This window comes from Meles meles, chromosome 8 (assembly GCF_922984935.1).
Source record: "Meles meles chromosome 8, mMelMel3.1 paternal haplotype, whole genome shotgun sequence".
Classification (NCBI taxonomy): domain Eukaryota; kingdom Metazoa; phylum Chordata; class Mammalia; order Carnivora; family Mustelidae; genus Meles; species Meles meles.
Genome location: NC_060073.1, coordinates 86517321 through 86529611, shown reverse-complemented (window position 1 = coordinate 86529611; position 12291 = coordinate 86517321). Strand labels below are relative to the sequence as shown.

Below are 12291 nucleotides of genomic sequence, written 5' to 3'. Positions count from 1 at the left end.
TAATGTACTAAATTCTGATCAGTTATCAAGTCTTAGGAAGAGCAGTTAAAGACTACAAGAACATGCAAACAATTTACATCACAAATGCATTTACCCAAATTTGCAGAGCCATGGCCCTTGTGAATGGAAAGTCAATCTCAACAGAATTCCTCCCCTTTTAACCCACTCCTCACTCCATCCTACTCCTAATTAAAAAGATTCAAATCAATCTTATTTAAATGTTAACTTCTGGTTCCACAAAATAACCAAATGAACACACATTCACACAGAAGAACAGAACTTAGGTTTACAGTGAGTAAGAATGGGACAATACAGAACATCACTAGTCATACTCTTTTTAATAGCCCTGCCACTGTCTTAGCCAGAGTGACACAGTTTTCCTTCCACCACAAGATCAAAACAGAAATCCCATCATCTGACTCTTAGTCATTCCCACACATTTACTGGTCTGCTGTTGTTGTAACAGAATGTCTTTTTCCTTTGCTACACTAATCCTAAGAACAACGCTCCACCCTTTCGGTCTCAAAAGTTCTACTATTTCAAAGTACAGGATTTAGGTGAACAGAGTTATACAAACTAATTATTGGTAGGGGGACAGGAATTACTCTTAGGTGATTTTCAAATGAGTAAATTACAGTAAGATAAAGTCCTCTGCATTTTTTTTTTTTGTTTCAGTTGGGAGATTTTTTTAAAAAATTATAGTTATTCCTGAGAATTAATCAAGCTAAAAACTTGCAAATTAAGACAGATATGTCCAAACAAATAAATTCTGGTACCTACTACAGCAGTATTTCATGTCTCAATACTACCAAACTTACAAGCATCACTGTTAATTCTGCAGAAGTAGAGAAATCTGCCTCCAGAGAGCAGGGTTCACCTCTAACATCCAAATAGTCAGTCCCCTGCCTCAAAGTACCCTTCAGCTTCCTTGGAAGGATGGACACTGAAAATGTCTACCTCCAACTGGAGGCCTCTTAGCCATCTGCCCTCCTGCTCTTTCCATGGCTCCCCTCCATTTGGGGAGCAGGAACCTGGGCATCTCCCTTATCATAGCCCCCCATCTATCTCTTCCACAGACGTTAGCTAACATCAACAATGTATCATGTACTGGGGATAGAGCTGAAAACAGATTCATTTTCTTCAAGGGACTCGTAGTCTAATAATGAAGGTGTCAGATCTGTAAGTATCTCACAATAGTATAGAAATGGAGGAATATAAAGTACACAACAGATATACAGAAGAGGACATAACACACAGAACAAGATGTTGAAGTGCTTAGTGGCCAAAAACATAAGCTTTAGGGTCACAGAGACTTGGTTTCATCACTTAGCAAATAGTAATTCAGGTAAGTTACTTAATCTCTTTTCTTTCTTTATAAGATAAAATAATGATACTTTCTAAAACTAAGCAAAAAACATGATCTGTATGAAGCTATTCGTGCTAAATAATGGGTAGTGGTAGAAAGAGCTCAACAGATAGCATTGTGGAAATATAAGAGTACCCTCTCTTCAGAAGGGAAAACAAGATGGGATGAGAAGTAAGGGTCTCCTTTTAAGAAGGAATCCATTAATTAAATTAAAATGGAGCAAAAGCACTTGGCCCTAAAAGTACTTTTCACTTAGATCTGTACTATAAACTGTCCTCATTTGATTAAGATAACTGAATGTACAAAATTTAAAACTTAAAAAAACAGTTTGATGAATCACTTAACAAATATCAAAGTGAAATTTTTATATATGTATAAATATGTTAATTTATGCTTTTATATTTTGGTTTTTATATACATACAAATATATCACATTTAGGTTTTCAAATTTTATATATTTATATGTATACACATATTACACACATACATAGAGAAACACCTTATGTAACTTCAGATATAACCAAACAGAAGACTGCCAAAAGCTTCAATCACAAAACCATTACCCGTACTTTTCAATGTAACCATTAGCAAAGCACTGAACCCCTCTAGCTCTACTGGTTTGCTGGACTGTTAATGGGATTATCATTACTCTACTGTCATTCACACTACACTGGAGGTATTTCACAATAATGAATAGAAATATAAAATCCAAGTCCTGACAGAAGCCATAATTATATTTATATTACTCTTACCTCTCCTGATCTAGTATTTCAAAATCCAATAAAAACATTTCTTCCAAAAGTGAAAAAGTATGTCTGAAAACTAAAGGTGCAGATAAACATACCAAGCATTATTCACTCTTAATTCAAAACAACCCGAAAACAAGTGACCTATCTTTTCATATACACTAGTAAACAAATGCCTCCAGAGGATTTGGGAGAGGTTGCATGTCTTTTATTTCCAGTTATTAACGACCATAGTCATTACAATAAAATCTATACCACTTGCCTTAAACTGCTTCACTCCTTCCACCAATTTAACTTTTCTTCAGTATTCCATGGAAAGAAAAGGTTCTTTTTGAAAGATATTCTCTTGTAAGTAATGTCCTGAGCACATACATAACATGTTTGTCCAAGAACATTAAAGAATGTGGTCTATATTCTGACTGTGCTATTTTCGAGGAATGCAAATTTGCTTTCAGTACTTACACAATGGACTACAGTGTCATAACCACTGTTCATGCTCTATTAGTCATTCTGTTCAAAACTTTATTTAAAAAATTATAAAAGGCCTGCAGTGTGTATATAACATTGAGTCACAAAAGACTTATTGTTAAATATTTGCAGGATCCCCAAAATAGAAAAACAATTACCAAAAACAAATTAATTTACAGCTTACAAAGATTTTTTGAAATGCTACACCAGAACCCTAGATTTCTTAACCAGTCTTTAGAATAAAAGACAGGACAAAAAGGTCTTATCATCATGGCATCTGACTGACAGAGATGAGAGAGTACATTTCGCATTCTTCAGACAAACAAAGAGGATTTGAGCTCTGGGACAGCTGGCTCATGTTGGCATTTAGTCCGGAAAATCCCAAGGTTCTAAGGTACATGTGACCTTGGGTACAGTTTAATTTGCATTTTTGTTTTCAGATCTATCAACCATATTTCCCAAAATAAAAGTCAGGGCATGTAACGTGGTAATCCAGCAGCAAGTGCAAAAAAAAACCAGGCTGTAAAGGAAATGCCTTACATATTTCTCTTTTTCCTGCAGAGTACTGTTTCTTCAAAGCTCTTATCTGAAAACATAAATAAACAGAACAAGCAGAAGCCAAAGCATTCTAGTCAAAATGAGTGTGTCTGTAGGGGATGGGGTAAAAATGGAGTAAGAGGCACCCTGAGTCCCAGTGCCAATCCCTACACCTTCAGCAACCTCTTAAAAGAATTTCTCAGAACTTCTAAATCTGATTCAAACTCAGACAGAGCTAAAATTAAAACTTATATCGATTCATAAGTAGCCTAGAAGGGGAAAGTTATTTATATTTCAGCTTAGCTGAGAAAATGTCATACTAAAGTGAAAATTGGTCACATCATTAGAACTCAAAGCACAGGACTCTGAAATTACATTTCCTTTTAGAAACACTTTCATTCCATAAGGTCAGAAATACTAAAAAAGGAGAGTTGACCTATGCAATAAATGCCTGCTCAAAAACACTTTTACCTGGACAAATGGAAAACACACAGGGAATACATGACCTCACATGTAATTCTCTTACCCTAACATGCACACAGGGAATACATGACCTCACATGTAATTCTCTTACCCTAACATGCTAATCTGAATTCAGTATTAAAATCAGAAAGTCACATATCCATTCTTCAAGTTATCTAGAGAGATTTTTTTTAATCCTAGAGAGAGAAAAACTAATCATTACTATTAATTGGTCACTCCTACAATGTAATGAAATAAAACTTTTCTGCACAAACTTCAAAATCCCATAAATTAACACAGATATTTTGTTTTGTAGTCATTAAGTTAAAACATTCAGTAGGAAAAGCATTCAATATCTCTTTCTTGTTCTAGCCTAAAAAGGTTAAACTACAAATCAAATGTACAAGCATCATTCAGTCATGTATCTCTCCATAATTTTGAAGACACTTTTAAATTTACGAGATCGGTCAATTGTTAAATATCATAAATTATAACAAGACACTTTTTCCTTACTTGTTTTTGCCTTTTTTCCCCCTCTATCTGTATAATAAGGATGAGGAACACATCTCTCTTTTTAAACATCTTTTTAAAATATTAACACCGAACATCAGCATAATCCTTTACAAATGTCAAAATGCTCTCATCCACACATTATCTTTCATATACACTACCAACTCTAGGGCTACCTTGCCTGATACTAAATTCTGGTTCAGTCAACCTGTATGACCTTGAGGAAGTTACTTCACCTCTCAGTTTCCTCATCTACAAAGTGGGAATAATGGTAATTCTTATACTTCACAGGACCGTTATGAGAATTAATGAACTAATATATATAAAACACTTAAAACAGTGCCTACCACATGGTACACACTACATAGCTGTTAGCTGGTTTTTTTTCTTATTGTCATCATCAATCCTCATATTTAGGCCTCACAACAATCCTGCAAAGGCAGGATTCATTTCATTGTATCACTTTACCCTTTTCCCAGATGAGGGAATCAGGCTCACAGAAATCAAGTGACACATCCAGAGTCACAGTCCAGAAGTAGAATTAAAAAATTAAAGAACCAAGGACTGTGTTCTATCATATCACAGTATATTTTTGAGTTTATATAGTTCAACATACTTCTAAAGGCTATAATCACTACCGTTTTAAACATTTAAACACTCAAAAATTTTAAGCAGCACACATTGGTAACCATGCTGGGAATGAGACTTTGATCCAAAAGATACCTGCATCTCTTATTAGTACTTCAAGAGTAGTGACATGAGTCAGACTTCTAGAGAGAAGCACGCACTGAATAATTAGGCTGGCTGGGCCAGATGAACCTGTCATCAATTTTCCAATATTCAGAATTTCCTTTAAAGAGCAAAATGTATACCCAATGAAACTTCAAGAGTTCCATGTTATGATTCATGCTGGGCAGTGGAAAGAGAAGGGCATCTACAGTCAAAGTTCCAGTTCCATCTCTTAATAAGCAGGAGACAGTGGACAGTCATGTCACTTCTCTGAGCTTCAGTTACTCATCTGTCAAATGAAGACGTACCACATGAAGCTGTTATGAGAAACAATGGAGCTGATGTAGGTCAAACAGCGTTGTAACTACAAAAACTATACCAAAGTGTTAACATGACTATTAGCTACTTTGATTACACTAAGGGATAATACTGAGCATTCATTCATTCTTCCATGGAAAATGGCTGAGAGAACTCTTCCAATACAGAAACATCACCCTGAGTGTGTAATTTTATAAGGTGACAATCTGGATTAGATTAACACAGTGAAAGAGAAATTTAGGTAACCTGCAAAGTATCTATTCTAAAAGCATGTGCTTAAAGGAGACTTAGTAAAGTCTGACCACAGGAAACAAGAGACCAAGAAACGAACAAACGTATTTCTCTTTCTGATTTTAAACTAAGTGATAGTGACTATTTCCAATTAGGTCACAAGGAAACTCAGCAGACATATGATCATCATAGCAGCAATCATAGTACATTATATTTATGTGACATTTATAGTTCTGAAAGCATTTCACTTATATCAGCATAGAAGTATCATGTTGTTCTGTTCACAAACATATGTTAACATTCATAAAACTTTCACTCTCAGACACTCTTCAGTGTCTAAACATAAAAAATGAAGGTATTAGACTACATTAAAAAAGTTCCCTTTTAGAGCTATCATATTTATGATTTTGGGTCTGTGGCTAAAAAGAGCAAAAAACATTTAATGGAAAAAAATTCATAATATTTAAATTTATTAGAAATGAATAAGTGATTTTAAAATATCTCTTTTCTTAAATCTTATCATTAAAACATGTCTCAAAATATCCAGAAAATTGGGTAATGGCATTTTATAGTTAAACTTACTAAAAATTCGAGAATTACAGAATATCTCCCAAAAACTGGATAACTACTTTTACTAATATAAGATTATAATTCAGTAACTATCAGTATACCATACACAATACAACATAAACTATACACAATACTAAAACTAAGTTGAACTCTACGGTTCAGAAAATAATTTAGACTATTTCAGTCACTCAGAGATACTGTGACTATCAGCCATAGTAATTCAGTATTAAAAATATAAAATAACTTCAATGCTTAATGTCTCTGGCTTGGTATATGAAGTATCAGATTCTGAACCAAGAAAATAAAACTACCTCTAAAAGTATCTCATAGAATCTAAAGGGGGGGACAAAGTTTTAACATTAAATTACTCATATTACAGTTGAACAAGCACCTACTATTTACAAAGCACTAGGCTGGCTACTATCATTTAAAAATTAAATCCCTTCTCAGAAGCACGAAACTTAAAGGCCAAGCTGGAATAGTATCATGGTGGAGGAGAGGGGTCCTCTACTTGGATTACTGGGGTACTCCTGGACTACTAGGGCATTTTTCTACCCAGTGATTTCAAAATCAGAACAAGTAACATATCTACTAAAGAAATAGTCCATGTTTTTCACGCACAAAACTCATATATGCACACAATTAATTTTTTCAATAAAAGTAATGGATTCATTGCGATTTTATATATATACAGGAAAGCTGCCTGGCCCAACAAAAGTCACTGTGTGATTTAGTGAAGTATAGAACTGGGAGTCAGGAGATCACTTCTGACACTAATTAGCTCTGTGACTTTGGAGGAAACAACACCAATCGTCTCTGGCCTTCTAATACATACTATACCTTTGAGTAAGTTATTACATTTCTCCAGGTCTCTTCCTGCATCTACAAACGTACAGAGTCCAAAAAGCACCTGGATTGAAGATTCTCACTTTAAGTGCAGATTCTTGGGCCCACTCCCAGTGGTTCAGGATGACTGCGCTGGAAGCTAGAAAGCTAAATGTCTCCTAAGCACCACAGGTTACTGAAATATGCAGGTGGTCCTCAGCCACACTTAAGGTCATCACAAGTCCTAGTCACACCAGATGATCTCTAATGTCCCTAAATGTGTAAAAAAAGATGACACAACTCATTTCAGCACCAAGGTCTTAGAAATTCTGGATCTAGTATAATGTACAGGCCATAGTAGATGCTAAACAAATACTTCTGGAGAGGAAGGGAGGGAGGGTGGGAGGAGGCTAGCTAGCTAAGTGGTCATATTTTTGGCTAAGAAACATACAAAATGATAGTAAAATTAAAATTGAGTAAAACAGCAACAGTCAAAGAGCAAAGACCTCAGTCGCTACACACATATAATTTTAAATATAACACGAGCCGTTGTCGAACAGCAAACTACTAAGGAGAAAAAGAGAAAAAACAGTACACAGAAGCCAAAAGAATTTTAATGGAAAATTACTGGTGCCTAAAACACTGCAACTGTTTACTCCGGGTAGAACAGAACACAGAATTTTAAGGACTGGGAGTTGGAATTGGGACTAAAGTTTGAAGTTACTGGTTACTCAAAGGCATAAATTTCATTTGGGATAAAAGTATATGGATCCCAGAAATATTGGTGACAATATTAACTTTTGTCCATTTTTTAATTCCATTTTCCCATTCACTTACATTATAATTTTTGAGATGTTTTATCTTCACTTCTGATGGTCTTCAAATGTCAATGGCTCTTAACACATTAACTGTAAACAAACATACAAAGGAACTTAGGGGAATTTAGATACTTAAGGAACCCTAAAGTAAAGTATTCTAAATTATTCTGTAAAGCCTGTGGGGGAGGGAGCAGCGGGAGGGCTTTGGTACCAGGTTTACCTGCTTCGCAATGTATCCGTTCAAAACTTAGTATCATTCTAATGACACTATCCTCTTACTCATCAAGCAAAGAAAAAAAGAAGTTATCCTATCTTCTGTCAGAAGCAAAAAACATTCAAAGCCAGAGAAAATTCTCCCCAAATATGGACACTCTGAACTCACTGATGTATTGTGTCTACATTAACCTTTTCCTGCTGAGCAGTGCAGCCAATCAAAGAAACTCATTTTCTTGCCACTACAACCCAACCATCCTACCCTGGGACCACCCTCTGCGTACCAATTTTGGGCCTAGACCTACAACCTGGTTTGGGCCTAGACCTAGGTCTTCAGGCATGATCAGGTCTTTACAAAGACCCTGACGTTAAACAGACTTGGGTCCAAATGTCAAACTGCTCTCCCTAATCTTCAGTTTTCTCATCTGTAAAATGGAAATAATAATACTGTTTATTTTATATAATTATGACGCTAATATGAGAAAATGCATATTAAGGGATTTAGCACCATGTCCAGCAAGCACTCAAAAATATTAAGTGCTATTATTTATATTAGCATTAACAATCACAACAATGATATTAATTTACTTCTAGAACAACTGTCTACCACTTGAAAAGCAGTTTATCCTAGGTGTTTCTATTTTTATGTACTGCCTTTGCTTATAATGGAAGAATATTATCCAATACCAGTAACAGAGGACATCTGTATCATATAAAATTTTATTTTTGACCTTGGTGGGCATCCTGGCTCAGCTCAAGAAAATTAAGGCTTGAAATCACTAGCCTGTCTTCAGCCAAAGTTATTATTCCTTTTGTTAATACACAACCTTCTAATAAAGTTCTACTTGCAGTGATCTGTGAAGGCAATTTTGCTATGAAAGGAGATTGACATATTTGTGACTCATTTCTTTTAAATAAACCCTCTGAGCCCGAAGAATAATGCCATCCCAATCCAGAGGAGACTTCTCTATCCTCTTCTACCCACTCCCAAATGATTCAACACTTATGTTTGACATTACATGCTTAAAATATCAATATTTAAGCTCAGAAACAAAAATGCATAAACACGAATTTCTCTGAATTTTCAAATTTTTAGGTCAAAGATACAAAAGCACACACAAAATATTGGCAACAGCATTCATAAACTAACATGGCCCCAAATGGCCAGTTTTATTTCCCCTAGGCAAACCAAATCTTTAGAACTAAAATGAGAGAAAATACCTAAGTGGAACCTGAGGCATATCTTCAGGGGGAGATAAAACATAAGGATACAAGTCTGGAAGCAAACTGGAAACAGCAGAAAAGTAAGCAGTGCTGGCCACCATCCTCATTACCACCACTACTTTACATGCAATTCCTTGAGCTCTTCAAATGAAATAAAAAATGAAATAGCACAGTTGATCATTCTTCATTTGTTTTCCTTTCACTTAATGAGTTGACAGTTATGGAATGTATCACTTTTATGTTACGGTCCCTGGTTAGGATTATAAAAATTTGGCCCAAGATAATACACAAGAAAAAGTATAAAGTTAAAAATCTTGAGTTTAGAGTGTTCCAAGATACAGTTTTCTTTTCTGGTCTGCCACAATATATCATGTCTCTCAGAGCATCTTCTACTTTGGTCACTGCTCTTGCAAGTCTAACAATGTCTCTGCTGTAAGTGAAGTACTGTCGACTTTAACCAGAAAATGTCTTCCTTGCTAAAATGATTCATTAATATGGTATGGAGAAGCTGCGGTCTCCAGTACCCATTCTTTACTATTTCCTACAGACAGAACCTCCAATTTTTAGCTCAGCACAGGCTTCCCAGAAGAGACTACACATCCTCCCAGCCTTCCCTGTGGCTAAGTATGGCCATGGAACCATGTTCTTGCCAACTAGATGTAATCTTAAGACTATAACCTCAAAAAATATCCTTAAGAAAAAAAACATGACTTTTTTCGTCCCTTCATCCTTCCTTCTGACTACAATGAATGCAATGGTTAGAGCTCCAACGGCAATTCTGGTTCATGAGGTAAACTTGCAAAAAAGATTCTGTGTTCTCGATACTTCAGGTACACTATATCAGATCAGTATGGGCTATCTCTGGGCTTTTATATGGGAGAAAAACTAAAATCATCTATTTTATGCCACAGTTGGCTTGGATTTTCTTTTATAATCTGTTAAAGCTAAAACCTAACTTCAAAAACAGTAAGAGTTTTCCAAGTATCAGTACTTAGGGGTTTTAAAGTACATAATTCAAAACATATTTTAAAAGCGAATTATTATATTAAAAACAAAGCATCTGCCTTATTTAATCTAGCCTTACAAGTATTTAAAGAGCCCAAGAGTTCATTTCATCCAGTAAGAGTCTTTGAAAAGTCATCAGCGATAGCTGCCACGAGTAACGACGAAGCGCATAGCAGGGAAAGAGCTGTGAAGGTAGCGCATTCGTGGTCTGTAGTGATGGCACCAGTGGCACACACAGAAGCACAGTAAGAGGGACAGCACAGTTAGTTCTGTCTAATAAAATTACAGGAAAGGAAACAAGAGATTATTATTTTCATTAAGAGGGCATCTTAATGAATGCCCTCTAATTAGAGAATTAGAATTCTCTAATCCTTTTGATTTTAATAACTTTGTATGAATCTTTTTTTTTCAATAGTTCCATTTTTAACCTGACTTCCTGTGGGAAGCAGGCTTATAAAATCACTCCCTATCCTTGACCAACAACTCGCAATAGTTTTTAATCCTATCCACTGATTTAACTAAATCAAACAATGGGACAGAGCTAGCAAGTACTTTACCTACCTATTCAAAACTAATTTTCTTAAAAAGAAAAAATACTCTCTACTTAAAATCTGCAGAATTTCCACTGGCCAAGTCCTGAATCACATGCAACCTTTGGCCCTGGTGATTTTGAATACAATAGCATGAACTTGGCAGCTTTACAAAATAAGCTTACTGATTTCTGGACATCTGTATCTGAGTTATTTCCTTCCCTTGGGCGTAATCCAGACTTTGCCGGTTCAGGTGATGGCTTCCTGGAATTACTTATTTATAATATATTTTTTAAATTTGTTACCATTAATGGATTTCACCAAGGACCTTTTTTTTTTTTTTTAAAGATTTATTTATTTGAGAGAGAGTGTGTGCACGTGTGAGTGGGGGAGAGGCAAAGGGAAAGAAAGAACAGCAAACAGACTCCCTGCTGAGCACAGAGTCCCACGCAGGGCTCAATCTCATGATCCTAAGATCACGATCCCAGCTGAAACCAAGAGTTGGGACACTAAACCGACTTAGTCACCCAGGCGCCCCAAGGACCAACTTTTAAGAAAGGACCTAAAACATGTATTCCTGATGTGTTACTCATAGCTGAGAAAGAAAAAAACCTCAGGAAATTTCCTAAAGCTCAGATATTGTAAATCCCTAAAAGATAACTTTGACCTTTCACTATTTCAATATTTCTACAAAAATGCTTTCAAGTAATAGGCTAATGGTAGATTTAACACAGACCTTAAATGAGTCTGTTTCAACAAATATTGATGGAGATACTAGAAAAAAATTAGTAAAAGACCTAAGGCAGTGGTTCTCAAACTCTAATTTTAGTGTAGGATCACTTGGAGGACTTGTTAAAACAAACTGCAGGCTCCACTGCCAGAGTGTTTTATCCAATTGCATCTGAGGTAGGACCAGGGAATCTGTATTTTTAACAAACCCCCAAAGGATGCTGATGCTACTGATCTGGGAACTACTGAACTACATTAATAGAAGACTACTGATGACAGCATAAAGAGCAGAGAAAAAAACACGTATGGGACCCAATCCCAGTTTCAGTACACTTGTATACTTTTGACTAGTGATTAATCTTTTAAAATTTTCTTTCAAAAAATCTACACAGTTATTACTCAAGTTCACAATAATATTGGCTCTTACCTGACAAAACTTGAAAGTTCTTTTAGGGTCCTGGAATAACGATACAAAATAACTAAGTATGTCCAATGTCTGACGCAAGGTCCTAATTATACTGCCAGGGTTGGAAATTCAACCTGTAAGTTTCATTTAGTTCCATAACTAGTTTCTACCACTAATTCTGGCCAGCTGCCTCAGAAGACATGCCAAGAGTCACAAAGGGAGTAGGTAAGAATGTGTGATTGGACACAAATCCATCACCACTACTGGAAAATAATCCAAAAGCACATTTCCTACCAGCATATCAGCTCTAAGTGACCTTGAGGCTGAAACTAGAGATGAAACCTTACAAAAAATGTGATTCAGAAATCTTAAAAACTCTTCTTCCTTTTCGGATGATAAGTACTGTCAAAATTCATGGAAACAACCAGGATTTGCTGTTTTCAGATGATAATTTTAAAGGAAGACATCAACTTAAAAATGTAATTAGCGGGGCGCCTGGGTGGCTCAGTGGGTTAAGCCTCTGCCTTCAGCTCAGGTCATGATCTCAGGGTCCTGGGATCGAGCCCCACATCAGCTCTCTGCTCGGCGGGGAGCCTGCTTCCTC

The 12291-nt window shown here is 35.9% G+C and overlaps 1 protein-coding gene across 3 annotated transcripts in view; it reads right to left on the bottom strand.

Moving 5' to 3' along the window:
• MTMR2 (myotubularin related protein 2) overlaps positions 1-12291 on the bottom strand; it is a 128629-nt gene that overhangs the window by 111075 nt on the left and 5263 nt on the right. For 2 of the 3 annotated variants that reach the window (XM_046014971.1, XM_046014972.1), the window contains exon 2: positions 7600-7670. The exons of the other annotated variant lie outside the window; for it this stretch is intronic. The gene's annotated coding sequence lies outside the window, so the exon portion shown is untranslated. The remainder of the gene's footprint in view (positions 1-7599; positions 7671-12291) is intronic. 3 annotated transcript variants of the gene reach the window in all.